Below are 13,080 nucleotides of genomic sequence, written 5' to 3'. Positions count from 1 at the left end.
ACTGTCTCAAACTCACATTCAGACTCCACTAAACTTGACCGACGTTTGAGTCCCAACCAGTTGCATCCAGTTGTAACTAGCCTAAACTCAATTGGAAGACAACGAAACCCGTCCAGACTGAGCCAGTGGCAACTAGTTTCAACTAGTTAAAACTGGTTCCAACTGACCCATTAGTGACATATTTTAGTCAATTTAGACTGTCAAACCGCTATGCCCATGGTTTTGACCCCACCTTGAGCACTCCGTGCCATATGGCGTAGTCCCACAAGCTTTGGCCAACGCCTGGCAAGCTGCCTGGCGTCCTATGCCGCACGGCCTTCACGCCAATGCTCCACTACATGCAGAGTTGCCCATGTGTCACTGCCAAGCAAATTACAGAGACATCTCAACCCTAGTCATGAAACAAACTCCACCTTGATGACCCCTAGACCGCCCATGTGTCACCTTATTCTCACTCGGTTCTTTTAGAAACCTTCTTCACCTTCCAAACACACAAATTCCTTTGGACCACCAGACTAAGCATTATTTCAGCTTCTAGGTGCAAGCCTGAGCTATATCTTCCAAGGTAAAGTATAACTTAACTTACCCTTGCCATGACCACAACGCTGAAAACTTTTCCCAAGCCAAATACATTCACCGCATTGTGACATTGGCGTCTCCTCATCATATATTCGTTCTGGATACATGTAGAGGCAGGCAATACCGAGACTGCTCCTACTGACGGCCAAGACTAAGGAGAGGTCATCAAGGAGTATGAGGAGGTGATCCCTGCAGCAACAATGCCTGAACAGCACCATTAAATCCTCAAATAAGTTTAGGAAAATGCGAGCACCCGTATTAAGTCGAAGACTCAAATCCAGGTGGATAGATTATACCACAAGGAACCCAACAAGCCGTTGATGACCAAAAGTGGCCAAAGCATGAAAAGAATTTTGTGACAATGTTCCTAGCGATAAACGATCGTAAAAGATATATTGGATCATGATTTTGAAGTCAGGAAGGCGAAAGAAGGGAAGGAGAAGCACACAGCCTGCAGGACCGGCTAGGCCGGTTCCCAAACTAGCCAGACTAATTTCTCTGCACCAAACAGGCCGGTTTGCCAAACAGGCCGGTTTGCCAACCGGCCAGTACAGTTTTACTGCTGTGCTCGGCTAGGCCCAGCGGCTCGCCCCGACAAAACCGGCCTAGCTAGCTTGGGATCCAGCCAAGCCGGTTTCATTATCCTATTCCAATTGATAGGTTTCAAATTGATTTTGGATCTATTTTGGCGCGGAAAACTTGGAAATTGCGGTATGGACTTGTTTCTTACTGGAATAAGATCACCCCCTCTATATATGAGAGGATCATGGCCAATTGAGGAATCCAACATCCAATCGAGTTTTTACATCTATTACACCTTTTTACTCAACTTTTCTAATCTCTTCCTATTTGTTGTGTCTTCCGCGAGATCCAATGGTGCTCTAGGTGGCCTTGTTGACCCTAGGACAACCTCCAGCGTGCATCTCCCCTACGGGTCCTCTCGGGAGGTGTTCCCGAGTTCTTGTGGCGAAGGATGGGCTCTAAATTGGTCTAATCAATATCTAGATCGGTTTTGCTGACATTGGAGTTAATTGTTGCGTGTGATAGGTTGTTTGCAACCTTGGGCATGCTAGCCCTTGCTGGTGTGTGACCCTAATTGACGTGAACACACTGTTTGGCGACTCCGCTAGGGATTGAAGATCAATATGAGTTCAAGATGCATGAAGATCAAGACAACAATGGGCGAGTGATCTCACTAATGCGTCCATTGAGAAGAACATCATCTATCCCACTACTATTGATCAACTCCCAGAGCATATTCGCTATATGGTACAGGAGAAGAACACCTCTAACCTAGGGGCCGCTTTAGCGAGTTGTTTGATGGAATGACAGTCTAGTACTGTAGCAGCACGATTCAAGCCTATCAATGTCTAGACGCTTGAGGCTCCAACCACTACTACACCCAAGGTAACCCGACCCGTAAGTGAAGCATCTTCATCTTCTGTGGTTACTTTGGATCAAGTGAAAAACTCATGGAGGATATGGAAGCGGAATGGATAAATAGGTTTAATACTATGCACAGTAATGCTAATCTCTAGGAACATGTTGAGCCTATCCCAAGAAACATGTTGAGCCTATGCTTGTTTTTCCTAGTAGCTCTATAGTGGTATCATCGGCTTCTAAGACCACAAATTTTCCCTATGGCATGCCAATGAACTACCCTAAAGGGCAAGTAGGCCCTTCTATAGGCGTTGTAGGGACTAATGCTGTGGTCATTCATCCTACATACTCTAACCCCACTACAAGTGTCCCACAAACTTATGATGTGCACAATTCAGGCAATGATGACCAATTAGTGAATTGGATAGGTTTGAGGCTCTATACACTTCTGTATCTTGTGGGCTTGGTGTACCGCCTGAGGGCACTTGTGAACCGTTTGGTCCTATCCCTCCTTATATTTTTAATCAACAATTGAATAGCTGGCAAGCATAACAAAATCATGGAAGGCCAGTTCAAGAAATTGGCCAACCTAATGCGGGATCATCGGCTAGACCGACTTTTCAAGTTGGACATGCTGATCCTCCCCAAGGTAAAGTGATCTTTCCAAAGGTCAGAGAGTTCTCGCCAACCATGAAGCCTCAATGGCTAGGAGAACTAAAGAAAATCTCAATGTTGATATTAAGGCAATACATTAGTTTATCAAAAGCCCTATTCTTTTCACTTTGATTGGGCTCCATCTCCTAATTTTTGTTTGCCTAATTTTGTTAAATTTAGGGGAGGATAGTAGGAGTACTTGGGAGCATATAAGTCAATACTTAGCTCAATTGGGGGAAGCTAGTTTGGTTGATGCTATTAAAGTTCGCTTATTTTCATTGCCTTTTAACTAGAATTGCTTTTTCTTGGTTTGCATCTTTGGCTCCTGGTTTGATTAGCTCATGGTGTGACTTAGAGAAGAAATTTCATGAACACTTCTTCTCTGGCACTAATGAGCTTAAACATTCTCTCTTGACATCGGTTAAACAACAACATGACAAATCTGTTGTTGACTACATTAGAAGATTTAGAGAAACTAAAAATCGATGCTTCAATGTTTTTATTGCTAAAAAAGATTTATCTGACTTGGCTCTTAATGGTTTGCACTCTCATTTGAAAGAAAAGCTTGAAGGCTTTGAGTTCTTTAGCATGAACCAAGTTTTCAACGAGCTTTGGCCATTGGAAAACGAAACAAAGAACCTAGAGAACATCATAAACAACATCATCCTAATATGCATGCCATAGTGTACTATACGGATAGTTTGAATTATGATTCTAATGAATGCTATCTTGCTGAGTTTGCATGGCCTCCTACTTCAAAAAATGTTACTTGTCCATCTCTTAAGCCGATTCAAAAGAATAAGAAAGATGATATGAAGTTTAAATTTGACCTGGCTAAGTGTGATTGCATTTTTTATGAATTTGCTTAGAAATGGGTATATCATCCTTTACCATCACACGAGGAGTTGAAAAGAACTTATTGTAAATGGCATGATTCCGGTTCTCATGTGACTAATGGTTGTAATGTTTTTTGTCAATAGGTCAAATCGGCTCTCTATGAGTGACGATTGAGTCTTGATGAAATGTAGATTGGCAAGGCTCCCTTCTTGGTGAATGTGCTTGAGTGCAAAAACTCAGACATCTTGGTTTGGCAAGGGCAAGCTAAATCCACCGTTGGGAAGAATGTGGTGAATGGTAAGCCAAGGAAGGACAAAAAGAGAAATATTGGCCATCAAGGTGCTATTGAGAAAGATGAGGCCGACAAGAACAAACTCAAGATTACTATTGGGACCTCTTTGCGCAAGGGGCCAACAAAAGGTGGCCTCAATAGCAAGCAAACGATGGTGAAGCCGCGGTAGCCCTGTCAAAACTAGCTAGGCCGCTTTCAATAAACTAGCTAGGATGGTTCACCAGCAGAAGCGGCAAGGCCGGCCTCTAGAACTGGCCAGGCTAGTTTGGCTAGTTCCAGCAGCTTTGGGGGGGCACATGGTGCGCACTTTTAAGCCCCATCGTCTGGAAATTGGTACCTAGAAGTCCAACAAGGTTAAGAATGCACGGAAGGTGGCGAGATATCCTTTCACTATTGATAAGCACATGGACAAATACAAGAAAGAAAAGTCCCATTGAAAGGTCCTAAATGGCTAGAGGGGGCGAATAGCCTATAAAAATTCTCTACAAATTCACTAGAGCAAGTGGTTAGTACACTAAATGGTGAAATGCAATTTTGCTCTAGATCTACAAGGGTTGCAAGCCACCTACACCAACAATTCTAGTAGCTATGATCACTATGCACACAATTTGCTATGTCACTACTTAGCTACACTAGAGAGTAAGCTAAACAACTAGATTACCAACTAAGCTAAGCTACACTAGCTACTCAAATACCTCTATACACAAGATATATCTAGGAAAGTAAATACAAGAGGTAGAGAGAGGGGTATACCAGACGCGGCAAGAGATGATCAATCAATAAATGAATACCAAGTGAATGCCGGGAGAATTCCAAAGAGACAATAAGCACACAATTTTTCCCCCGAGGTTCACGTGCTTGCCGACATGCTAGTCTCCGTTGTGTCGACCACACACTTGGTGGTTCAACGGCTAATAGGTGTTTCACAAACCTAGCCCAACAAATGGGCACCACAAGAACCTACCCACAAGTGAGGGTAACTCAATGACACAAGCAATTTACTAGAGTTACCTTTGGGCTCTTCACTGGGGAAGACACAAGACCCCACACAAGCAACTGATCGGAGTCGGAGACAATCACCAACTCTGCTCAATGATCCTCCAATCATCGGGCCGTCTAGGTGTCGGCAAACACTAAAAGCTCTAGTTTGGTTTTGGTGAATTGATGAAACCCTTAGTGCTAACCTAGTTTATCAAAGTGATTATGAGATAGGTAGCACTACTCCAAGTGATGAAGCAAATGAAAAGCATGACATGATGATGATGATGGCATGGTGATGATCAAATGCTTGGACTTGGAAAAGAGGAAAGAAAAACAAAAATCTTAAGGCAAAGGTGAAATTGATAGGAGCTTTTTTGTTTAGTGATCGAGACACTTAGAGAGTGTGATCACATTTAGGGTCGATAGCCTTACTATTAAGAGGAGTGAAACTCGTATTGAAATGCGGTTATCAAAGTGCCACTAGATTCTCTAACTCATTGCATATGCATTTAGGATCTAGTGGAGTGCTAACATCCTTGAAAACATTTGTGAAAATATGCTAACACATGTGCACAAGGTGATACACTTGGTGGTTGGCACATTTGAGCAAGGGTTCGAAACTTCACCCACAGAGTGTCACCAGACACTGGTCACATAGTGATCGAACGCTGGGGTCCTGCATTTGGTCAGTTGCACGCAGTGAAGGCTGCCCTCAGTCTCTTGACCGAACGCAGGCAACCAGACTCTGGCTGAACACTATTTAGCGTCAGGTCCTGCTGATGTGGAGGCGCATAGAGAAGACCATGAGTGACCGGATGCTGGGTGAGTCAGGTCAGACGTGACTGGACACGTCCGGTCGTGAAATTCCACCTCTGGAAGCTTACTAGAAGTGATCGAACGCTGATGTCATGCATCCAGTCGGGCATGATTGGACACGTTCGGTCACAAGTGGAACCTTACTGGAAGTGACTAGACGCTAGGGTCCTGTGTCCGGTCCTACACTGTAGAGTGTCCGGTCATAACTTAAATGTACTGATAACCGTTGAGATCGGACGACCAGCATTTGAAGCAGGGGATGCGTGGCATGCATCACGTGACTGGACGCTAGGGTCCTACGTCCAGTCGATCTGACCGTCACGTTCGGTCGCCCTGATTTTTCAGTGAACACATAGCCAACGGCTATATTCTTGGGGGCTCTCTATTTAAGCCCATTGGTCGGCTCAAGCTCACCCCTTGGCCATTTGCATTGACATAGCAACCTTGTGAGCTTAGCCAAAGCCCTCCCACTCATCTCCATCATTGATTCATCATCTTTGTGAGATTAGGAGTGAATCCAAGTGCATTTCTTGAGTGTTTGCATCTAGAGGTACTTGATGTTTGTGTTTTGCTGTGAGATTCGCTTGTTACTCTTGGTGGTTGCCGCCACCTAGATGGCTTGGAGCAGCGAGGATCGTCGAGCGGAGGTTGGTGATTGTCTCCGGCTCTTATTGTGGTGATTATGAGGGGTTCTTGAAAGGACCTAGGATGCCGCCTAGAGGGGGGTGAATAGGCGTTTCTAAAAAATCAACATGTTTAAAAGCGGAAACGATTAGTAATAGGAGTTTCCAAAATGGAAACTCCAAAACAAAGTAATACCACCCCTCACAAGTTAGCCACAAAGTATATAAAAGATACTAGATAAACCTAGGGAGCCAAACAGCAGCAACCAAAGAGTTGAAACAAAATACACTAGTCAGTTAATGTCGAAAGTCCCGACAGTTTGGGTCAGAACTTCCGACGTGTTAGAAGTCCCAACGTTTGGGTCAGAACTTCCAACGTGTCAGAAGTCCCGACAGTTTGGGTCAGAACTTCCAACATGTCAGAAGTCCCGACAGTTTGGGTCAGAACTTCCGACGCAAACTGTCAGCACTTCCGACCCCTACGGGAAATGAACTACAAGTGCTAAAATGAACTTTGTGATGCCGATATCTTACAAACCCACTTCCTAGTGGTAAGGTAAGGTGTTGGGGCACTCTCTTGACGTTGATAAGCCACCACTCCGTAGATCGAGTCCCAAACCCTAAGAAATAGCTAGAGAGAGGGAGACAACCAAATACAAGTAATTTTGAGCAAATCACAACAACAACAAGCACGCGGGAGACAATAATTTATCCCGAGGTTCGGCAGCCCCACAAAGGAGCTCCTACGTCCTCGTTGTTGAGGTGACCACTTTGGTCGGAGTCTCTTCCAACTCCTTGCCTCACTCAAGGATACCACAAAGGTCACTTGAGTTTCTTCACAAGAAATCAAGGGTAATACAAACTTCCTAAGGCTCTTCCACAAGATGGAAGCTCTTGGGCGACACCTCGCCAGCTAGGGGAAAATCCCCAAGAGTAACAAATGCAAATCAAATCGGCTTGACGAAGAAATCAAGTGCTCAAGCTTGCTCAAAGTGTTTTTCTCACTCAATCCATTCTCCAATCACTCCAACCCTTTAGGAATTGAAGTTGGAGGCAAAGGAGAGAAGAGTGGCGAGCCTAGAATGCTTGGGGGCTGTTTTGGCCGAGTGTTCGTTGCAATGAAATGAGTGGGCAACGGTTAGAAAGGAGGAGAGGGGTATATATACTCCAAGACAAAAATCTAACCATTCAGATCTACGTCGGGAGTTCCGACGCAGATCTCGGGACTTCCGACGTATGAAGAAAATACTATTCATGTGAGGTCAAAGTCCACCTGAGACAGCCAACGTCGGAACTTCCGACGAACGTCGGGACTTCCGACGTGCACAGTCAGCAGGTCAGTAGAACCATCGATGCCGGGACTCCCGGCTTGGGTCGGGACTTCCGACTGTCGGGAGTTCCGACTCACGTGGGGACTTCCGACGTCCACAGTCATCGCGCAGGCTGTGACTGGGAGTCAGCACTTCCGGCAAGAGTCATAACTTCCGACTGTCGGGAGTTCCGGCTTACGTCGGGACTTCCGACACCGACAGTCACAGAAAATTATTCTTTGTGCACGTGAAGTGCTAGAGTGTCTCTCTTTTGATTTTATTATTATGCTTGAGCACTCTATCTTCCTCAGACCACCTAAACTTGCATCCCTCTTAATAGTACGGCATACCTATTAACTCAAGATCAAAAGAAAAACGAAATTAAACCTTTTGAGTTGATCTTCTTTAAATTGATGCCATGTCTTTCAATCTTCATCAAGTGAGGGTGCCAACATGTCAATATTGATCTTGTCACTTGAGCATAGCCATCTTGAGCACGTGACTTGATTCCATTCATCAAATATGAATAACTCCAAATGCATCAAGTCACTTTAATCAACTTGTCCAATATAGATTTGATCCTTCACATCAATATGACCATCTTAGCTTGATTAGTACCTCAACTAAATGCAAGTACTTTCTTCTTCACCCTAGCTAGGTTCTTCGGCCGCCAAGCTGTCACTTGCCCTTCACCCTTGCTTAGTACCTCGAAGCCTTTCCTTGCTATCTTCACCATCTCAAGCCATTAAGTCACATCTTGTGTTGAATCATCCATTCATATGTATTGTTATCTTTTTCATTTCAATTTAGCAAGCTTCAAATATGAGACCATTCCATATGCAATCCCTCATGTCTCATTAACTAATACTCACGAGCTTGCTTTCACATAGTACATGGAAATCCCACAATAAACAAGCATTTGCATGAATTCCATTTGCATTGTTGTCTTGTGCTTGAACTAGATTGTTTATACAACAACACATCATTTTGGCTTTCATTAAGTACCTATGAGATAACCTATTACCTGTCCACACTTAGCAAACGAGTTAGTTCTTTAATCACGTTGTCATTCAATCATCCAAAACCCACTAAAGGGCTAGATGCACTTTTAATCTCCCCCTTTTTGGTGATTGATGACAACTTGATTAAAGCTTACAAAATGATATAAATATTTAAACTTTTGGGTTTAATGATTTATGAGAGGCTCCCCCTTAATATGTGCTTATGATTAGAATTCACAAAATGACCTCAAATGTCAATTGCACATACTAAAACATATAGGAGACTCCCCCTAAATCATTGCATCCGTGGGGTGCATGTGTGTGTGACAAAGTGAAACCATGATGCATATGACAAGATATATCACACAAGAATAAATATAAAGGCATCACATCAAATATTTTCATTCTAGCATGCATAGTCCTTATGAAAATAAATATTACACAAGTAATTCACACATAGCACTCATTACACATTTTCTCAAGTCCACAAGCCACTAAAATATAAATAAAGATCATGTCTCAAGAGATACATAGATAAAGCATAAGTAAGTCTCATCTCTCACATGATACAATCTATCTCAAATCCAAGATACATCAATGAAGCTCAAAAACAAGAAACGATAGCCTGCAGTACATATCTTCAGGTACAAAGATAAGCAAATGAAACTATCCTGAAGCTTTAATCAGTCTCTCTCCCTCTTTGTCATCTATCACCACAAAGGTCCAACAACGACATACTAAGGACAAAGGGGCTACAAGCTGTCACACAAAGCACAAAGGGTGCTTAAGGTTCAAACTTTGTACTAATCTCTCCCTTTGTATTAAACTCTCCCCCTTTGTCATCTTAAAGAGGTTGTACTTGTCACTTGTTTGCAATTCAAAATAGATCAAGTACATGGGTTTACTAGCTCATGAACAAACTCATACACTAACCACTAGATCATATAATCATTCAAGCAATAGTGGTAGTCTATGAATCTAAAAATTTTCATTTATAATGCATGATCCTATAAGCATGTACTATATGCACTAACCGCATACTAGTAAGGGATGAAAAAATGATCATGCACAATACAATGATACCTTTGCTATATTGGAGAGGAAGATAGTCATATAGATTTCAATTCATTTCTCCAATAGCACCATGAAGTCTAATTATAAGCTTGGTGAAGACCAATAGATACCAATTCTTTGAATTCCTATTCTTCACCCATATGAATTGAGAATCACTAATGATCAAGTGCACTCTTCTTGTTGTGGTTGGCTTGCTTCTTCTTTGATCATTGCTTGCTTGAGAGAACTAAAAGATGCACCACTTGTAATACCACTTGAAATTTCATGATACCACTTGAAATTTCATGACTTGTTCTCTTTTGGGTGTTGCTTGCTTTCTAGACCAATCTCTTGATTTTCTTCAACCAAGTACCTCAAATGTCCCTTTAGATTACCACTTTGATTTTAGCCATCCAAGCCTAGGGCGAAGTGACCTCTCTCCAAAGAACCATCCTTGACACTCACTTGAAATAACTTGAAAGAAAATCACTTGATCCACTTGAAAGATTTTGTTTGATTGATCCATATTGTTGGACTTAATTTGATGAATAACTTTGAATCCTTCTTTAAGTCCTTTTCTTTCTACTTGTTTAAGTCCTTTTGTTTCTATCAAAAGATCTCCAATTATCACTAGAACTTAAACTTCATCTTAATTTTGATCTTGGTCTTGGTCTTGATCTCTAGCTTGAGTACCAAATGTGTACCAGATACACTCTTCAAACAAATTGTCTTGTACTCATCATTTGTCATGCTTCTATCTCAAACCAAAACCAAAACATAGGTACCTCAATCACTTATAGATATGATTCTAATTTGAGGACCTTTGAATCTAAGTGACTTTTGATCAATCCAATAATTGTCACTTTCCTAGCAGATTCTGTACTCTTCAAAGAATAAATCATATCTCCCAAAGTACATATCCAAAAACCACAAAATTTGGTGAAGATGTGACACACTAAGTCTTCTAGTAGCTGTAAAAAATTTTAGCTTCTTTTGACTTCTATATTGCTACCAGATTTCATATCTTTCCACACTGCTACATGCTGAAAACTGCTGCACTATAGCTGACGAGATCTACTCCAAATCCGAAGTATCACTTATCCAAATCTCATGAAATTTGCATAGAAACTAATACCATAAGTGTAGAGCATGCAGACCAAATTTCAAGCCAATACAAATAGTTTTGGTTACTCAAACATGTCTATGATCACTGCTAGCTCAGATTTTCAATATTAGACAGATTTCAATAATTGAGCTATTTTTCTCCAAATTGAACCAAACTTGAAATCAACTTGTTTGAATACTCTCACAAGACATATGTCCATTCAAACCACTTACTAGAAGAAATCTTATGAACATATCCAATCAAACCAACTTCAAACTTGATTACTTAAGCATTTAATCCATTCAAACATCTCATAGCAAGCAACATATGCATATATATCCAATTCAATTAACTCATATGCACCCAAATAAACTTTGATCAACAAGAGATATACCTTGATAGCTTATGATCATCTTTGCAAGCTTCAACTCCACTTATTTGCATGCCTTCAAATATATCAATAAATTTCCACAACTTGAATATGACACTTGTATGTTGATAGCATATGGACTTCACTCAATTTTGACTTGGCATTGGGATAGAATTGCACTATTCTTCAATACTTGACTCAACATAAGATGAACAATAATAATTTCATTGAATCAAGTCTCCAATGCCATGGTACCTACAAACGATCATCCACTTTTCGATGGTACCCAAACTAGTTTGGGTCCTCTCATGTTAGATGCAACATACTTAGGCATAGCCTTAGTATGAATAGCGGAATTTTTACAATACTAACCAATAAGGTACAATAACAAACCTTCCTAGGCATAATATTTGCATCAATTGAAATAGGCTTAGGATTCTCACTTAGGGGACATGAATTAGCCAAGAATTGATTTTCTCTTTTTTGAATATTTGGCAAATTTATGATTTTCAAAAACTTGAGAGAGATTTTAGACGGACATAGGGATTTTTATGGACTTGAGAGAACCATGTCACATGTGATTAGGCAAATAATCAACCAAGGGTAGCAATAATCACAATATGACATGACTAGGTCACAAAGACCCAAAAACCACATGATTTTCAAAAACCACACCACCTACACATGCTAGTTAGGGATTTTGAAAAACATCTATCCTATGTCACACTAATGCACACACTAGCATATAAAGGGCCTTAGATGCACTTACAATGCATGTATGTAAATACATACCTTTGCCTTGAGCCCACAATATCACCACTGAGATAATACATGGCATGACAACATCATGTTGACCTCACTTGTCAAATAATCATACCATATATGAAATCAATTTTCATCCAAAGGACTACAAATAATGCTAGATAAATTTGTTAGTCCACAATGGTGCAAAATAGAAACTGAGCTCCCCCTAAATAAGTACCACAAGTAATTTGAATGACTTTCAACAAGCACTTTACTCTTTTAAGAATTTGGGAGTCAATTTTCTATTTTGACTAACACAAAGTAATTTGCCATATTAAATTTCGTTGAGACATACTCACAACCCACTTAGGTTTGATAGATCACAAGCTTCTGAGCAAATTAAGGATATATGAAATCATATGGATCAAACCTCAATTGCATCCCAATTAGTGCTCTGGTTCCTGCCATACCAGACACGTCCGGTAGACATATCGGACATGTCCGGCATGTGAAGAACATAAACACTTTTCCTTTCTGCCCTGGCCATACCGGACACGTCCGGTAGGTGCAGGACAGAAACAATTGAAGCGCTGCTTGTAATTCTTCGTTTTAGCTCTAGTACTTCTTGTATGCCTGCATCTGAACAAATGCATTGCTCTACTAGAGAGCCATTAAAAGCATCACATGGCAAACATGATAATTATTAAATGAAACTAATTAGTCACTTCCGATTATTTCACAAATATGCTTATTTGTGAGCCTTTGAGCACTAAACACAAAGTGGCTATCCTATAAGGTTTTTAGGTACTTGTTACCAATGGTAGAGATGAAGTAAATGATATGGTCATTGATTTATCTTCGGGTCAACCATATATGAGATTATGATAAGAATTGATTGATAGATTGAGTGAATATTTTCAATTTGCTTGCTCAACCACCCCGAAGCTTTCATCTCACCACCAAGTACCTACATTATCAACCTAAGCACATTTTGGTACCCAACTCTTGTTGGGTCCTTTTGGGTTAGTCAACAAGTGCTTAGGCACCCAAATGTCCTTAGTACTAGTTTGTGGTGAACACATCACCTTGCTAGTGCTAATTCCATTTGTGGTCTTCCTAAGCATATTATCATAAACAAATGTGTTCGGCTTAGGGATGTTACCATTTGGGCAATCATAGCTTAGATGCCCCTTTCTTCCACAAGCATAGCATATGCGACCTTTGTTTGCTCTATGCTTGTTTTGCTTGTATGGACATCCATCAACCTTGTGGCCCATCTCATTGCATCCATAGCATCTTCTTGTTGCAACTTGGGCTTCCTTTCTTGCCTCCTTG

This window comes from Miscanthus floridulus, chromosome 10, assembly GCF_019320115.1.
Source record: "Miscanthus floridulus cultivar M001 chromosome 10, ASM1932011v1, whole genome shotgun sequence".
NCBI lineage: Eukaryota > Viridiplantae > Streptophyta > Magnoliopsida > Poales > Poaceae > Miscanthus > Miscanthus floridulus.
Note: the sequence above shows the minus strand (reverse complement) of the source record.